Below are 15,636 nucleotides of genomic sequence, written 5' to 3' on the forward strand. Positions count from 1 at the left end.
GCAGGAAGAGTGGCGGCGCTCGGGAGTGGATGGATGGGACAGGATCCCTAATTTCTAGGGTTGGTCTCATATATATAAGAAAAAGAGGAGTTTGGATCATCCGATCAAAATCCGACGGATGAGAATAAATAGGTAGGGAAGCCCAAATAAGAAAACGGAGATGTCTTCGAGATGTTTGGGGATGATCCAGATCCATCGGTAACGACAGAGCTGGTCCGGTTCGGGGCAGTTTCAAAAATGCGTGCGAGGGCGGGCTGCGAGCTGGCAGGGGAGGTTAGGTGGTCGGACAAAAAGGAGACGAAAACACGGTTGGTCTCGGGGCAGTCAACAAAAGCAAAGGGGGACGCGGCAACTACGAGCGGATGCTAGTTTTTATGAAAACATGCAGATGCAATGCGCATGATGCTATGAGATGAGATGCAAGACATGAACAAAAGGCAAAATAAAAGACAAAAACCCAACCATGAAGGAAAATAATATATCACATCTCCGGAAAAAGCAAGAGTTGGAGTTACGAATGTGGAAAGTTTTATCCGGGGCGTTACAACACTCCACCACTACGAGAGGATCTCGTCCCGAGATCTAGGATGGCACCGGAGAAAAGAGGAAGAGAAAGAGGTAAGACAAAGTTGCTTCTTTGACAAAAGAGTGAAACCAACAAATCTTGAGAGGTTGAACAAACTGAAAGAGAGAATACAAGGGAGATGAACGAGATTGAAAACACTCCGTTAAACACGAGGAACAAGCAACATTATGAGAACCTGAAGGTTGCAAAGACATGAATCACGAGTTTACTGGGCCAGATAGAATTCAAAACCACTCCGGTTAAAACAAGCTGAGAGAGGAAGAATTCGGACAACACTCCGGTTGAACATGGAAGGATTAGAACATGAACTTGACAAGATGAGAGTATACTTGATGAAAACAACAACACACTGCCTCCTGGACTATTGAAAGAATGGCACAATGGGTAAGAAAGATTTCAGATACCACTCCGGCTGAAAAGAGATGCAAGACTTGATAAGATGAAAAGATATTGAAAAGATGATACAACACTCCGGTTAAATGGATGAGCCAGAAAAGAAGACGATCCTCACCAAACGAGGTGATGGGTGAAGAGCACAACATCACAATGCCTCCGTAACGAAAGAATAGAATTTAGACCATTGGGATAAAGGGACGGAGAAGAAAATGGCAACTTTTGCCACAAGTGAACTTGGAAAGCATCCTTGCAAAGAAGAAACGAACAGAGTTGTTGGAAAATCAACAATGAGAAGCACAAGCTTGTTGTGGGCTTATGGAAAACATCTCAAGACTATGAGGTGACAACCGACCACTAATGGAAACCATTGATTTGATTGAGGGCACCAAAGAGATGAAAAACTTCTTCACCAAGCTTGTTGTGGGCTTATGGAAAACATCTCAAGACTATGAGGTGACAACCGGCCACTAATGGAAACCATTGATTTGATTGAGAGCACCAAAGAGATGAAAAACTTCTTCACCGAGATGGGAAGGAGAAAATTGGATCATTGATAAGCACCACGAATAGCTACATTCCTTAGGGAAGGCTGTAGGTGATATATAACCCAATATAACTCCAAGAAAAGATTGATGGTTGAAAAGATCTCTTGAACAAACAGAAAATGATGGATTTAAATATGTCAGTCTTGAAAACTTGTGAATCATGAAAACGAAGGAAAATTATCAAGAATGACATAACATCGCCTCAAAAGATTAGGTAGGAAGAATTGCACTTCGGATGCAAGATGAAGAATGCTTGAACTCCTCAAAACAAAACATGTGTTGAGCACCATGTTTATTTTAGAGTGTAGCTTGGCGGATCATACTTCGAGAGAAATCTTGAAGAACAATTGAAGAATGAAAAGAATCCTTGACAAACCACCATGTAGAGTCTCCATGGAGAACTCCAGTAAAAAAGGGAAGATAGAAAGAAAGAGATGTTGAAAACACAAGGTGAAGCCTTGCAATGATTTAGAAGGAGCTTCGCGACGAGATAATGCGGAAAACTTGAAACTCCGGAAAAGAAAAGATGAAGCATCTCGAACCAAGAAATGTGACGTGATGAACAACGATGGAAAGAAGAAACTAGATCACTTGGATGAAACAATAATAAGAATTACGTTATGCGTATCCTTCACCAATTTAAATTGATGACAAACAACGGATTTGGCATACTACTTATTCTTATTGAGGGATTGAAAAGAGATATAGCGCCAACTTGAAGAAGTTATTGATGGGACCACCGGTTGGATTGGAAACAACGAATAAAATGATACGATAGCAAAGGAAGAGGAATCTCGAACGAACCACCGTAAGAATTGAAAATGAAAGTAGCAATGGCAATTTTGGCAGGCTTGTATTATTGATAGTGGAGAGTGTCTCGACCACTACATCATAACAAAAATTAGGACGGGAACCAAACAGATTAATCATGAGTTATTGCCATATTACCTGGCCTAGATTTACTGGAAAGAAACTATGGGGTTGCCTTGCTGATTTCAGAGTTTGTCTTGTTATCTTTAGCAGCCTGCACAAAATTAACACACTAGCATTGCTATCATTGGCCAAGTCAGATAATAGGAAGGAAACATTGACACAATGAACGTTTGGGCAACTAGCCTACACCAAATTAACATAATATGGCACAACTATCATCAGGCAGGTAAGGTAATACAAAAGCAACATTGACACAATGAATGAATGGGCAACCAGAGAAGCACTATAATTCAGTAATGTGTGTGATATGAGATAGTACATTCATGCAGCTCAGTATGCAAAACTACCAGGCAGTTTTTGTAGCAACCCGACCCGAAATCGGTCAAGTCTCTGTGTAGCTGTACCATCCCAAGATCATGCTGGCACACATAGTACATTGATGAAAATATTCAAAGTTCAATCACACCTGAATTTATTACACGATTCTCATATCGAGTCTTTATTACATCATAATAAATTCGGCCAAAGGCCAACTCATGAGAAATAAATAAAGCTGCGGAAGCGTAAACGAATAGCGAGTCCATCCGACTCCATAGGGAAATCGCCAAGCGTGGATCGTAGCCTCACTCCTGGTCGGAAAACTCCTCTGCAACATAAGACGTTGCAGCCGTGTAGGTCAGCATTTTGAATATGCCGGCAAGTCATGAAGAGAGAACAACAATAAAATTACTAACAATATATGCAATTTGGATGTCGGGCTCTGAGTTTTATGTTTTTGGGAAAAAGCCAATTTTTCCCTATAACAAAGGACTTGCTTGCAATTACTACATAATGTTGGTTGTTATTGAGATGATTCCACCAACCAATGTCTCATTCCCAATTATTAAATAACCCCTCAATTAATTTATTAAGTTTTGTGTTGAGATTTCCTAAATACTCCAATTTCCAGAGGCTCATTTGTCCGTAACTGGGGACACGACTAATCGATTAGGTTGTTACTCTGCAGAGTCTTGTGCACTTTACCCGCAAGAATCCTTCCCTCCTTTATGTCTTCGCACTGCCTGGTGTTTGAAGACGGGACGAATGAAACAGGGTCTTCCGTAGAGTTTCTTTGGGCACTGCCGGTGCCCATCCATGTCCTACCGTTCTTCTACATCTGCTGGCACCGTCCGTCCAGAGTCACGCCTAGGGTCAACCCAGCCAGAGCCCATAATGGCTTGCAGCTGCACAGGTAAGCTTCCGGTCAAGGTGTACCCATCTGTCTCTTCGTGGCTGGGTGAAGCTTTCCGCAAGATGTCATGGCGCTTCTACATGCATCCCGGCCATCCGCTGGTTCCTACAGGGTGCCCGTCAACCGTCCTCCACCCAGTAGTGAATTTGAAGTCCATCTTGAGCTTGAAGTCATGGGGTTGTCATTATCTTGACTCTCACATCTCCCTTATGAATCTCTCAACCAACCCCGTCTACGAGCATAGCAAAATAAACTACATCGTCTCGGGCAATGGTAAGGGGAATTGGGTTCATCCTACCTCATGATACTACTCAAGAACATAACTTAAAATTCTCCTACTGCATGCATGGTGGGGAGGAATAATTCTAATGCAACCAAAATCATAGGTATTGTAAAACATGATCAAATGACTTGCCTGGCTGGCGGTCTTCGAAAGCTAGCGACTCGTAATAGCAGACTTCGCACTCCAGAAATTCTATCGAAGCAAACAATTAACATAACAGCATGCTAACATAAATAACACAAAACAATCAAACCAAAACCAAAGAAAAACTCGAAGAACTCCAAGCCAACAACTAGCAAGAAAATAAAATAAACATTTTCTTTTCGGTAAATAAAAGTTCACGTTCTAAAACTACAGAAACTAATCTAAAATAAATTATAACAAAGGTAAAATAAAATTTCAAAATAACTAGAACAGCAGGAAACAGCAGCAAGCTAAAAAAACTAGAAAAGCTTGTTTTCAAGTAAAACTATTTTTAATAAAGACTAAAAATCCCCAAATAAAATCATACTGCTAGGCAAGGTTAAAACAAAGCAGTGAAAAAAAGAATGACTAAAAAATAATAATCCTAACTCAATTTATAGCAGAAATACTAATCTTACTAAAACTAACAAAAAACTATATTTATAAACTTAAACATTGCCGAATCTATTTTCTACAGAAACTATAGGAAATTTTCAAACTAGAGCAAAAAGAATCAACTAAAAATATTAAGTAACCTAAGAGATATAGATTTTATAAAACTGAAACTTTTCTGTTTTAAAAAACAGGTACGAAAGAAAAAATAAACAGACGACGCTACTGGGCCTAGGGTGTTGATGATCTGTAACTATTCTACGCTCGGCTGAAACTAGCTAAACAGCGCTCGGGTGGAAGGAAACATACACGTACGTTTTTCTGTATAGAACAAAACCGATCTACTGGTTTGATCTAAACCGTAATAGACCACAAATAAAAACCGTAACTAAAACCGTTTAAAATAAAATGATCTACTAAACCGATCTAATCTAACTTAACGATTCGAGAAAAAAACGAACAGAGGAGGTGCGCTCATACTTACAGAGAGGAAACGGGCGTGGCAGGGAAGAAGTGGCCGGTGGGTTGTAGGGCTCCGGTCGTCGGTGGCGTTGGCGAGGATGTCCAGGTGATGCGGGAGTTCGGGGGCGTCCGATTTTCTGTGGGTGGTGGGGCGAGGGGACGTCGGGGACGGCGGAGACGAGGCGATGGAGCTCGGTGCTCCGGTGGAGCGTGCGGGGTTGGGAGTGGCCTCTGAAGATGACGAAGATGAACAAAAACATGTCAAAAGGGTTTGTGAGGTCGGGCTAGACCGATAGCAGAGGTTAGAGAGGTTGGAGATGCTCACCGGTGAAACCAAACGGCGGTGAACTGCGGTGGCTGGGGCGAGATTGGGACGGCGAGGGCGCGAGCTATGGTGGGAGTTGGGGTAGGGTTTTGGGGTGGTTAGGAAGAGGAGGCCGAGGGGTTTATATAGGGCAACTTTCTTGGGGAGGAGGTCGACTCGGGATCACGATCCCGAGAGGATCGGAACCGCGGCGGCGGCGTCGAACGCGCTCTGGCGCGGTGCGTGGGCGAGGGGTTAGGGATAGGGTGGGGCCGATGGGTCAGTGAGGGAGAGGGAGATCGAGAGAGAGGGAGAGCGATCGGGCGGTCGAAGTGAAGGCGACTCGGGCGTGCGGCGTGCTGGGCTGCAGCCTCGGCGCTGGTGGGCTGCGGCCTCGGCGACTGGGCCTGCTGGCCTGGCGCCTGGCGCGCGTTTTTTTTGAAAAACCACAGAGAGAGAAAGCTAATTATAGAGAAATCTATAGTATTTTGATATAGGACATATATATATATATCAATAAAATCAGAAAAATAAATCCTACAACGTGAATATTTTTCCAGAGGCAAAACAGAAACAAAATAAAAACATTTTTTGTAGATTCCAAATAAAATCAAATTTGAATTCAAACTTTGTTGGCAATATTTTCTTCTGCCATTTTTCTTTGGAGTGTCACGTTTACTCGTCTCATACTTTTGCTCAAGTATTTGTCAGGTATTTTTGACATAAATTTCAATTGCCAAAATCAAATTCAAATTCAAATAAAACTCAAATGCCTCTGAAATTTCTAAATGCCACTCAATTCAAACAAAATGCATAGATGCTTAGCTAATAATTGTTAAACATTCCAAATTGAAAATTTGGGATGTTATAAACCTACCCACCTTAAGATGAATCTCGCCCTCGAGATTCGGGTTGGCTAGCAAATAGGTGCGCATGGTCTCATCGGAGATCTTCTTCTCGCTCCCAGGTGGCTTCCTCCTCGGAATGATGACTCCACAGAACCTTGCGAAACTTGATGATCTTGCTGCGGGTAACTCTATTCGCAGTCTCGAGAATTCTGACGAGTTTCTCCTCATAAGTCAGATCACTGTCGAGCTGTATGGCCTCTAGGGGCACTGTGTCTCTCAAAGGAATATCAGCCATCTCAGCATGGCATTTCTTCAGCTGGGAAACATGGAAGACATCGTGAACTCCTGACAATCCTTCCGGTAATTCCAGCTTGTATGCAACTTCTCCTCTGCGTTCGAGGATTTTGTAGGGGCCAATGAACCTGGGTGCTAATTTTCCTTTAACACCGAACCTCTTGATTCCTCGAAGTGGGGACACACGGAGATATGTTCGGTCTCCAACTTCATACGTTACCTCCTAGCGTTTACTGTCGACATAACTCTTCTGTCTCGACTGGGCTATCTTGAGTCTATCTCGAATCAGCTTGACCTTCTCTTTGGAGTCTTTGATAAGATCGGGACCAAAAAGCTTTCGGTCTCCAACACCATCCCACAGCAATGGTGTTCTACACCTCCTTCCATATAATGCTTCGAAAGGGGCCATCTTCAGACTGGTCTGATAGCTGTTGTTGTACGAGAACTCTGCGTATGGCAGATTGTCATCCCAGCTAGACCCATAGTCTAGCGCACAGGCTCTCAACATGTCCTCCAGAATCTGGTTGACTCTCTCGGTCTGTCCATCTGTCTGCGGATGAAAAGTTGTACTGAACTCCAGCCTCGTACCCAAAGTTTCATGCAACTGATTCCAAAACTTTGAGGTAAATTGCGTTCCTCTATCTAACACGATACTCCTCGGAACTCCATGCAGACATATGATCCTGGTCATGTATATCTTGGCTAACTTAGCGCTGGTATATGTAGTCTTCACGGGAATGAAATGAGCTACCTTGGTCAAGCGATCAATCACTACCCAGATGGAATCATAACCTGAACGGGTCTTGGGTAATCCTGTGATAAAATCCATTCCAAGTTTCTCCCATTTGCACTCGGGAATCGGCAGTGGTTGAAGTAACCCTTCTGGCTTCTGATGTTCCACTTTTACACGCTGGCAAACATCGCATACTGCTACGTACTCGGCAATATCCTTCTTCATACCTGTCCACCAGAAACTTTCCTTCAAATCCAGATACATCTTGGTGCTGCCTGGGTGAATTGAGTACGGTGAATCATGGGCCTCCTGAAGAATTAATTTTCTGACCTCTGGGTCATTGGGCACATATATGCGATCCTCAAACCATAAAGTTCCGTGCTCGTCTTCACGAAAACCTTTAGCCTTTCCATTGCTCATCTTTTCCTTTATCTCTGCAGTTTCCTTGTCCGTCTTCTGCGCTTCATGGATTCTTTCGGTCAAAGTGGACTGAATATCCAGGGTGGCGACATATCCTCTCGGTACTATCTCAAGTCGGAGCTCTCTGAGATCGTCGGCTAATTCCTGAGGTAACCCTCCAGCTATGAGGGTGTTCATATAGCTTTTACGGCTCAAGGCATCTGCTACAACATTTGCCTTCCTTGGGTGATAATGCAATCTCATGTCATAGTCCTTGATCAATTCAAGCCATCTCCTGTGCCCGAGGTTCAACTCCTTCTGTGTGAAAATATACTTCAAGCTCTTGTGATCCGTGTAAACATCACAACTATTTCCGACAAGGAAATGTCTCTAGGTCTTGAGTGCGTGCACTACGGCTGCTAACTCCAAATCGTGTGTGGCATAATTCATCTCGTGAGGTCGTAGCTATCTAGAGGTATAAGCTACAACTTTTCCTTCCTGCATGAGCAATCCTCCGGGTCCTTGACGAGAAGCATCAAAATATACCTGGTAATCCTTGTGTATGTCCGGCAAAATGAGCATTGGGCTGTAACCAGACGTTTCTTCAGCTCCTGAAAACTGGCTTCACAATCCTTGGTCCAAATGTACTTGGCTTCCTTCTTCAGTAGCTCGGTCATGGGTTTAGCAATCCTGCAAGTCCGAGAAAACTGTGGATCTCCTTGACTGAGGTGGGGGACTGCCAGTTGGTGACCGATTCAACCTTGGTGGGGTCAACTATTATTCCTTCTCCTGAAACAACATGTCCGAGGAATCCGACTTCCTTCAGCCAAAATTCACATTTTTGCTGAACTTGGCATATAACTGATGTTCTCGGAGTTTCTCCAGAGCTAGACGCAGATGTTCCTTATGCTCTTCCTCGCTCTTGGAGAAAACCAATATGTCATCGATGAACACCATGACAAACTTGTCCAGATATTCCATAAATACCTTGTTCATCATGCTCATAAAATAAGCAGGGGCATTAGTCAATCCGAATGACATGTCGGTATACTCATATAAACCATACCTGGTGGTGAAAGCTATTTTGGGTATATTATGTTCACGAATCTTCAAATGATGATACCCTGATCGAAGATCAATCTTGGAGAATACCTTGGCTCCAACTAGCTGATCAAATAAATCGTTAATCATCGGCAGAGGGTACTTGTTCTTGATGGTCACGTTGTTCAATGAACGATAATCCACCACCATTCTCAGGGTTCCATCCTTCTTCTCTACCAAAAGAACTGGGGCTCCCCAAGGTGACGAGCTTGGCCGAATATATCCCTTCTCCAATAATTCCTTGATTTGGTTCTTGATCTCTTCCAAATCATTCGGGGGCATTCGATAGGGTTTCTTGGATATTGGGGCTGTGTCGGGCAACAACTCAATCAGAAATTCAATGTCTCTGTCCGGTGGCATTCCTGGTAATTCCTCCAAAAATACATCAGGAAAATCTTGCACTACGGGCACTTCCTCCTGAACAACTCCCTTGAAGGAATTCACCTGATGCTTCGTCGAGGTGCGCCTGGATACATACTTGATCCTTTTCTGCTCCGGGGTGGTGAGCAAAATCGTCTTGCGGGCACAGTCGATGTTTCCTTCAAACTTGGTCAACCAATCCATGCCTAGGATTACATCCAAACTCTGGGATTCCAATACTATGAGCTCTGCGGGAAAATCATGATTTCCGATGCTGAGGGTCAAATGACAGCCTAAGCCTGCCGTCATCTCTCCTCCTGGGGAAGTGACCTGAAGCGGGGTTCTAAGGGTTCTAGTGGGCAACCCGTACTTTTCCACAACTGACCCTTGATATGAATGAATGCGTTGCACCGGAATCAAAGAGTACCAATACTGGATGTGAATTTAATAAAAACTTACCAACCATAGTTTCTGGCTGATCATAGACGTCCTCCACGTCAATGTGATTCACCTGAGCACGAGGAAAAGGGTTGGGCTTCTTTGCCGAGCTTCCATTGCCGTTGTCATTTCCATTCCTCTACTTGGCCTCCGGGCAGTCGGTGGCATAGTGTCCTGTTTTCTGGCACTTGAAACGGGTGATGTGACTCAGATCCTTCTGAGCCGGGGCAGGACGATGTTGGTTGCCATTGCCTCCATTGCCTGACTTGGAGTTGTTGTCATGGTTGCGATTGTTCCCATTCCCTCCATGGTTATGTCCTCCATGATTATGTCCTCCATGGGTGTGATGGGTATGTCCTCCCGAGTATGGGGCATAGCGGGGATTCTGCTGAGCTCTGGAGTTGTACTTTCCCTGGCCATATTTCCGCTTGCGGCTATCAATCTGCTGCTGCTTGCCTTCAAGTATGGTGGCCTTGTCTACCAGCTCCTGGTAGTTGTTGAAGGTAGCCACCATTAGCTGCATTCCCAGCTCATCATTGAGTCCCTCAAGAAACTTCTCCTACTTTGCGGCATCTGTGGCCACATCATCTGGGGCATAGCGAGATAATTTGCTGAACTCATCCACGTACTGCCCCACAGTACGGTTCCCCTGGCGTAAGTTGCAGAACTCACGCTTCTTCAGACTCATGGCTCCAGCTGAGACATGAGCGGTGCGGGAAGCCTGCTGGAACTGATCCCATGTCATGGTGGCGACCGGATAAGTGGTGGTGTAGTTCTCCCACCAGGAGGCTGCAGGTCCATCAAGCTGATGTGCGGCAAAGCGCACCTTCTCTGCATCTGTGCATCCAGCAGTGGCTAACTCACTTCCGACTTTGCGGAGCCAATCATCGGCCACAATCGGCTCAGTGCTGCTAGAGAACACTGGCGGATTTAGCCTTAGGAAGCGGGTCAAGTTGTCAATAGGGGGTGGTGGCGGTGGATTGTTGTTGTTGTTGTTGTTGTTGTTGTTGTTGTTGTTGTTGTTGTTGTTGTTGTTGTTGTTGTTGTTGTTGTTGTTGTTGTTGTTGCTGTTGTTGCTGTTGTTGTTGTTCTGGTTCTGGATGAGTATCTGCATCAGGGCATTCTGCTGCTGGATCAGCTGGGTGAGCTCCGGCGGAAAGTTGGAACCGGGGTCACGTCTCGGAGGCATCTGGTGTTTTGGAGTGGATGAGAAATTAGAATAGAACAAGGGTCTAATGAGAAAATAGCACTACCCATATGAATGCACAATCATAATCACACCAATCATTTATTCATTCATCTCAAACAAGGTTCAATCTCGGATTACAAAATCTCACAACTAATCGAAAATAACGGCCTAACTGATCGACGGAAAAAAATAACATGGCGGTCGACTAAATGTCTTCATCAATTATCCTTGCGTCCTCCAGTGCGGCGTCCTCTGGTGCGTCGTCCTCTGGTGTGGCGCCTCCTCTTGCGGCTTCCTTCGGTGGAGCTCTCTTCATAATCCTGGTCATTGCTCACGAGGGGTCCATCATCTCCACTCGGAAAAAGGTCTTCTCCCAGGTCCATCTTCTCCTCCAGTGTGGTAATATATTTATTCCGTTCCTCAACTCTATCCATAAAATCCTTGATTTCTTGTTCATGTTCAAGGAAGTCCGTGCGTGCCTTCTCCTCCAGTTCCAGTTCACGGAACAACAGCCTCATGTGTACCTTTGAGTTTCGGCGCGTCTGGATTTCTCGGTTCCTGAGGAGACTCTCCAAGTCTTGGACATATGAAAGAATGGAGTCGTCCTCTACGGTATGGATGATATCTCCATTCCTAGCTCTGCAAGAAATCAGGGCGAGGTCTGATGGGTCGAGCTCGGCCCTGTACTCTTCTCGGAGATATCCAAGTGCACTTTAAATCGCCATGTCTCTTCCGAGGATCCAAGTGAAATCGGTAAACTCAAAGTCAATGGGCTCTGAATGTCCTCCGAAGGTCCTCCCTGGAATGTGCACCTTAATCCTGTAGCGGGTATCCATCAGAAGTGCATTCGTAGGCTTCCCGGTGATTGAGGGCAGAGCAATCTTCAGCTTCTTCACGATCTGAACCAACTTCTTGCCGAGAGGCATCGTCTCATCTGGCTGGCAAAACTCCGGTAGCAGAACTGGGGTGAACTTGGCGGCCATCTAGAATGTTGAAAATCAGAGAGAAGTCAGAAATGAATAGGGAAGAATTACGGAATGATAAGGACATAAAATAAAATAGTCTCTTCCTATGGTTTTCCGATCCTAGGGGTTACGTCCTACAGTCAGCGTGTGCTCTGAATACCATCTCTGTAGCGACCCAACCCGAAATCGGTCAAGTCTCTGTGTAGCTGTACCATCCCAAGATCATGCTAGCACACACAGTACATTGATGAAAAGATTCAAAGTTCAATCACACCCGAATTTATTACACGATTCTCATATCGAGTCTTTATTACATCATAATAAATTCGGCCGAAGGCCAACTCATGAGAAATAAACTAAATAAAGCTGCGGAAGCGTAGACGAATAGCGAGTCCATCCGACTCCATAGGGAAATCGCCAAGCGTGGATCGTAGCCTCACTCCTGGTCGGAAAACTCCTCTGCAACATAATACATTGTAGCCGTGTAGGTCAGCATTTTGAATATGCCGGCAAGTCATGAAGAGAGAACAACAATAAAATTACTAACAATATATGCAATTTGGCTGTGGGGCTCTGAGTTTTATGTTTTTTGCGAAAAAGCCATTTTTTCCCAATAACAAAGGACTTGCTTGCAATTACTACATAATGTTGGTTGTTATTGAGATGGTTCCGCCAACAAATGTCTCATTCCCAATTATTAAATAACCCCTCAATTAATTTATTAAGTTTGGTGTTGAGATTTCCTAAATACTCCAATTTCCAGAGGATCATTTGTCCGTAACCGGGGACACGGCTAACCGATTAGGTTGTTACTCTGCAGAGTCTTGTGCACTTTACCAGCAAGAATCGTTCCCTCCTTTATGTCTTCGCACTGCCTGGTGTTTGAAGACAGGACGAACGAAACAGGGTCTTTTGTAGAGTTTCTCTGGGCACTGCCGGTGCCCATCCATGTCCTACCGTTCTTCTACATCTGCTGGCACCGTCCGTCCAGAGTCATGCCTAGGGTCAACCCAGCCAGAGCCCATAATGGCTTGCGGCTACACAGGTAAGCTTCCGGTCAAGGTGTATCCATCCGTCTCTTCGTGGCTGGGTGAAACTTTCCGCAAGATGTCATGGCGCTTCTCCATGCATCCCGGCCATCCGCTGGTTCCTCCAGGGTGCCCGTCAACCGTCCTCCACCCAGTAGTGAACTTGAAGTCCATCTTGAGCTTGAAGTCATGGGGTTGTCATCATCTTGACTCTCACATCTCCCTTATGAATCTCTCAACCAACCCCCTCTACGAGTATAGCAAAATAAACTACATCGTCCCGGGCAATGGTAAGGGGAATTGGGTTCATCCTACCTCATGATACTACTCAAGAACATAACTTAAAATTCTCCTACTGCATGCATGGTGGGGAGGAATAATTCTAATGCAACCAAAATCATAGGTATTGTAAAACATGATCAAATGACTTGCTTGGCTGACGGTCTTCGAAAGCTAGCGACTCGTAATAGCAAGCTTTGCACTCCGGAAATTCTATCGAAGCAAACAATAATCATATAAGCATACAAACATACAATCACTTAACATAACAGCATGCTAACATAAATCACACAAAACAATCAAACCAAAACCAAAGAAAAACTCGAAGAACTCCAAGCCAACAACTAGCAAGAAAATAAAATAAACATTTTCTTTTGTGTAAATAAAAGTTCACATTCTAAAACTACAGAAACTAATCTAAAATAAATTATAACAGAGGTAAAATAAAATTTTAAAATTACTAGAACAGCAGGAAACGGCAGCAAGCTAAAAAAACTAGAAAAGCTTGTTTTCGAGTAAAACTATTTTTAATAAAGACTAAAATCCCCAAATAAAATCCTACTGCTAGGCAAGGTTAAAACAAAGCAGTGAAAAAAAGAATCATGAAAAAAGAATAATCCTAACTCAATTTATAGCAGAAATACTAATCTGACTTAAACTAATATAAAACTATATTTATAAACTTAAACATGGCCGAATCTATTTTCTACAGAAACTATAATAAATTTGCAAACTAGAGCAAAAAGAATCAACTAAAAATATTAAGTAACCTAAGAGATATAGATTTTACAAAACTGAAACTTTTCTGTTTTAAAAAATAGATACAAAAGAAAAAAATAAACAGACGACGCTACTGGGCCTAGGGTGTTGGCGACCTGTAACTATTCTACGCTCGGCCGAAACTAGCTAAACAGCGCTCGGGCGGAAGGAAACATACACGTACATTTTTCTTTATAGAACAAAACCGATCTACCGGTTTGATCTGAACCATAATAGACCACAAATAAAAACTGTAACTAAAACCGTTCTAATGAAAATAAAATGATCTACTAAACCGATCTAATCTAACTAAACGATTCGAAAAAAAAACGAACAGAGGAGGTGCGCTCGTGCTTACAGAGAGGAAACGGGCGTGGCAGGGAAGAATTGGCCGGTGGGTTGCAGGGCTCCAGTCGGCGGCAGCGTCGGCGAGGATGTCTAGGTGATGCGGGAGTTCGAGGGTGTCCGCTTTTCTGTGGGCGGTGGGGTGAGGGGACGTCGGGGACGGCGGAGACGACGAAGACGAGGCGATGGAGCTCGATGCTCCGGTGGAGCATGTGGGGTTGGGAGTGGCCTCTGAAGATGACGAAGACGAACAAAAACATGTCAAAAGGCTTTGTCAAGTCGGGCTAGACCGATAGCAGAGGTTAGAGAGGTTGGGGATGCTCACCGGTGAAACCAAACGGCGGTGAACTGCGGTGGCTGGGTCGAGATCGGGACGGCGAGGGCGCGAGCTATGGTGTGAGTTGGGGTAGGGTTTTTGGGTGGTTCAGAAGAGGAGGCCGAGGGGTTTATATAGGGAAACTTTCTTGGGGAGGAGGTCGACTCGGGATCACGATCCCGAGAGGATCAGAACCGCGGCGGCGGCGGCGAACACGCTCTGGCGCAGTGTCGTGGGCGAGGGGTTAGGGATAGGGTGGGGCCGATGGGTCAGTGAGGGAGAGGGAGATCGAGAGAGAGGGAGAGCGATCAGGCGGTCGAAGCGAAGGCGACTCAGGCGTGCGGCATGCTGGGCTGCAGCCTCGGCGCTTGTGGGCTGCGGCCTCGGCGACTGGGCCTGCTGGCCTGGCGCCTGGCGCGCGTTTTTTTTGAAAAACCACAGAGAGAGAAAGCTAATTATAGAGAAATCTATAGTATTTTTATATAGGACATATATATATATATCAATAAAATCAGAAAAATAAATCCTACAACGTGAACATTTTTCCAGAGGCAAAATAGAAACAAAATAAAAACATTTTTTGTAGATTCCAAATAAAATCAAATTTGAATTCAAACTTTTTTGGCAATATTTTCTTCGGCCATTTTTCTTTGGAGTGTCACGTTTACTCCTCTCATACTTTTGCTCAAGTATTTGTCAGGTATTTTTGAAATAAATTTCAATTGCCAAAATCAAATTCAAATTCAAATAAAACTCAAATGCCTCTGAAATTTCCAAATGCCACTCAATTCAAACAAAATGCATAGATGCTTAGCTAGTAATTGTAAAACATTCAAAATTGAAAATTTGGGATGTTACAGTTTTCCTTACAAAAATCAACATTGGCGCCTTTAACATTTTGCTACAACTAATTTTAGATCAGATAAATGTTAGATTCACGCCGATTAACAAAATACATGCTGATGTAAAAATATAGTGATATACAACAGGTGTACATCAGCATTGGAGCACAGAGAATTCCCGCAAGATATTTTCCTCGAATACGATCCCAATGGAGGAAGTCTTGTATCGTTTAACCTTATTTTCTAAAAGAGAGATGGGTAAGAAACATGTAGAAAATATGATCGGAATGCTATAAAATTTCATGATGCGAGGATACGCACACGCTTCTTAGAATGGAGTTGACATTCCTTTGCTGGACTGGAGTGAACTAGTTCTTTGGCCACTAGAATCTGCTTATTATCAGCGGGAGTTGGGTTTCTCTGT

This window comes from Triticum dicoccoides, chromosome 7B, assembly GCF_002162155.2.
Source record: "Triticum dicoccoides isolate Atlit2015 ecotype Zavitan chromosome 7B, WEW_v2.0, whole genome shotgun sequence".
Classification (NCBI taxonomy): Eukaryota; Viridiplantae; Streptophyta; class Magnoliopsida; order Poales; family Poaceae; genus Triticum; species Triticum dicoccoides.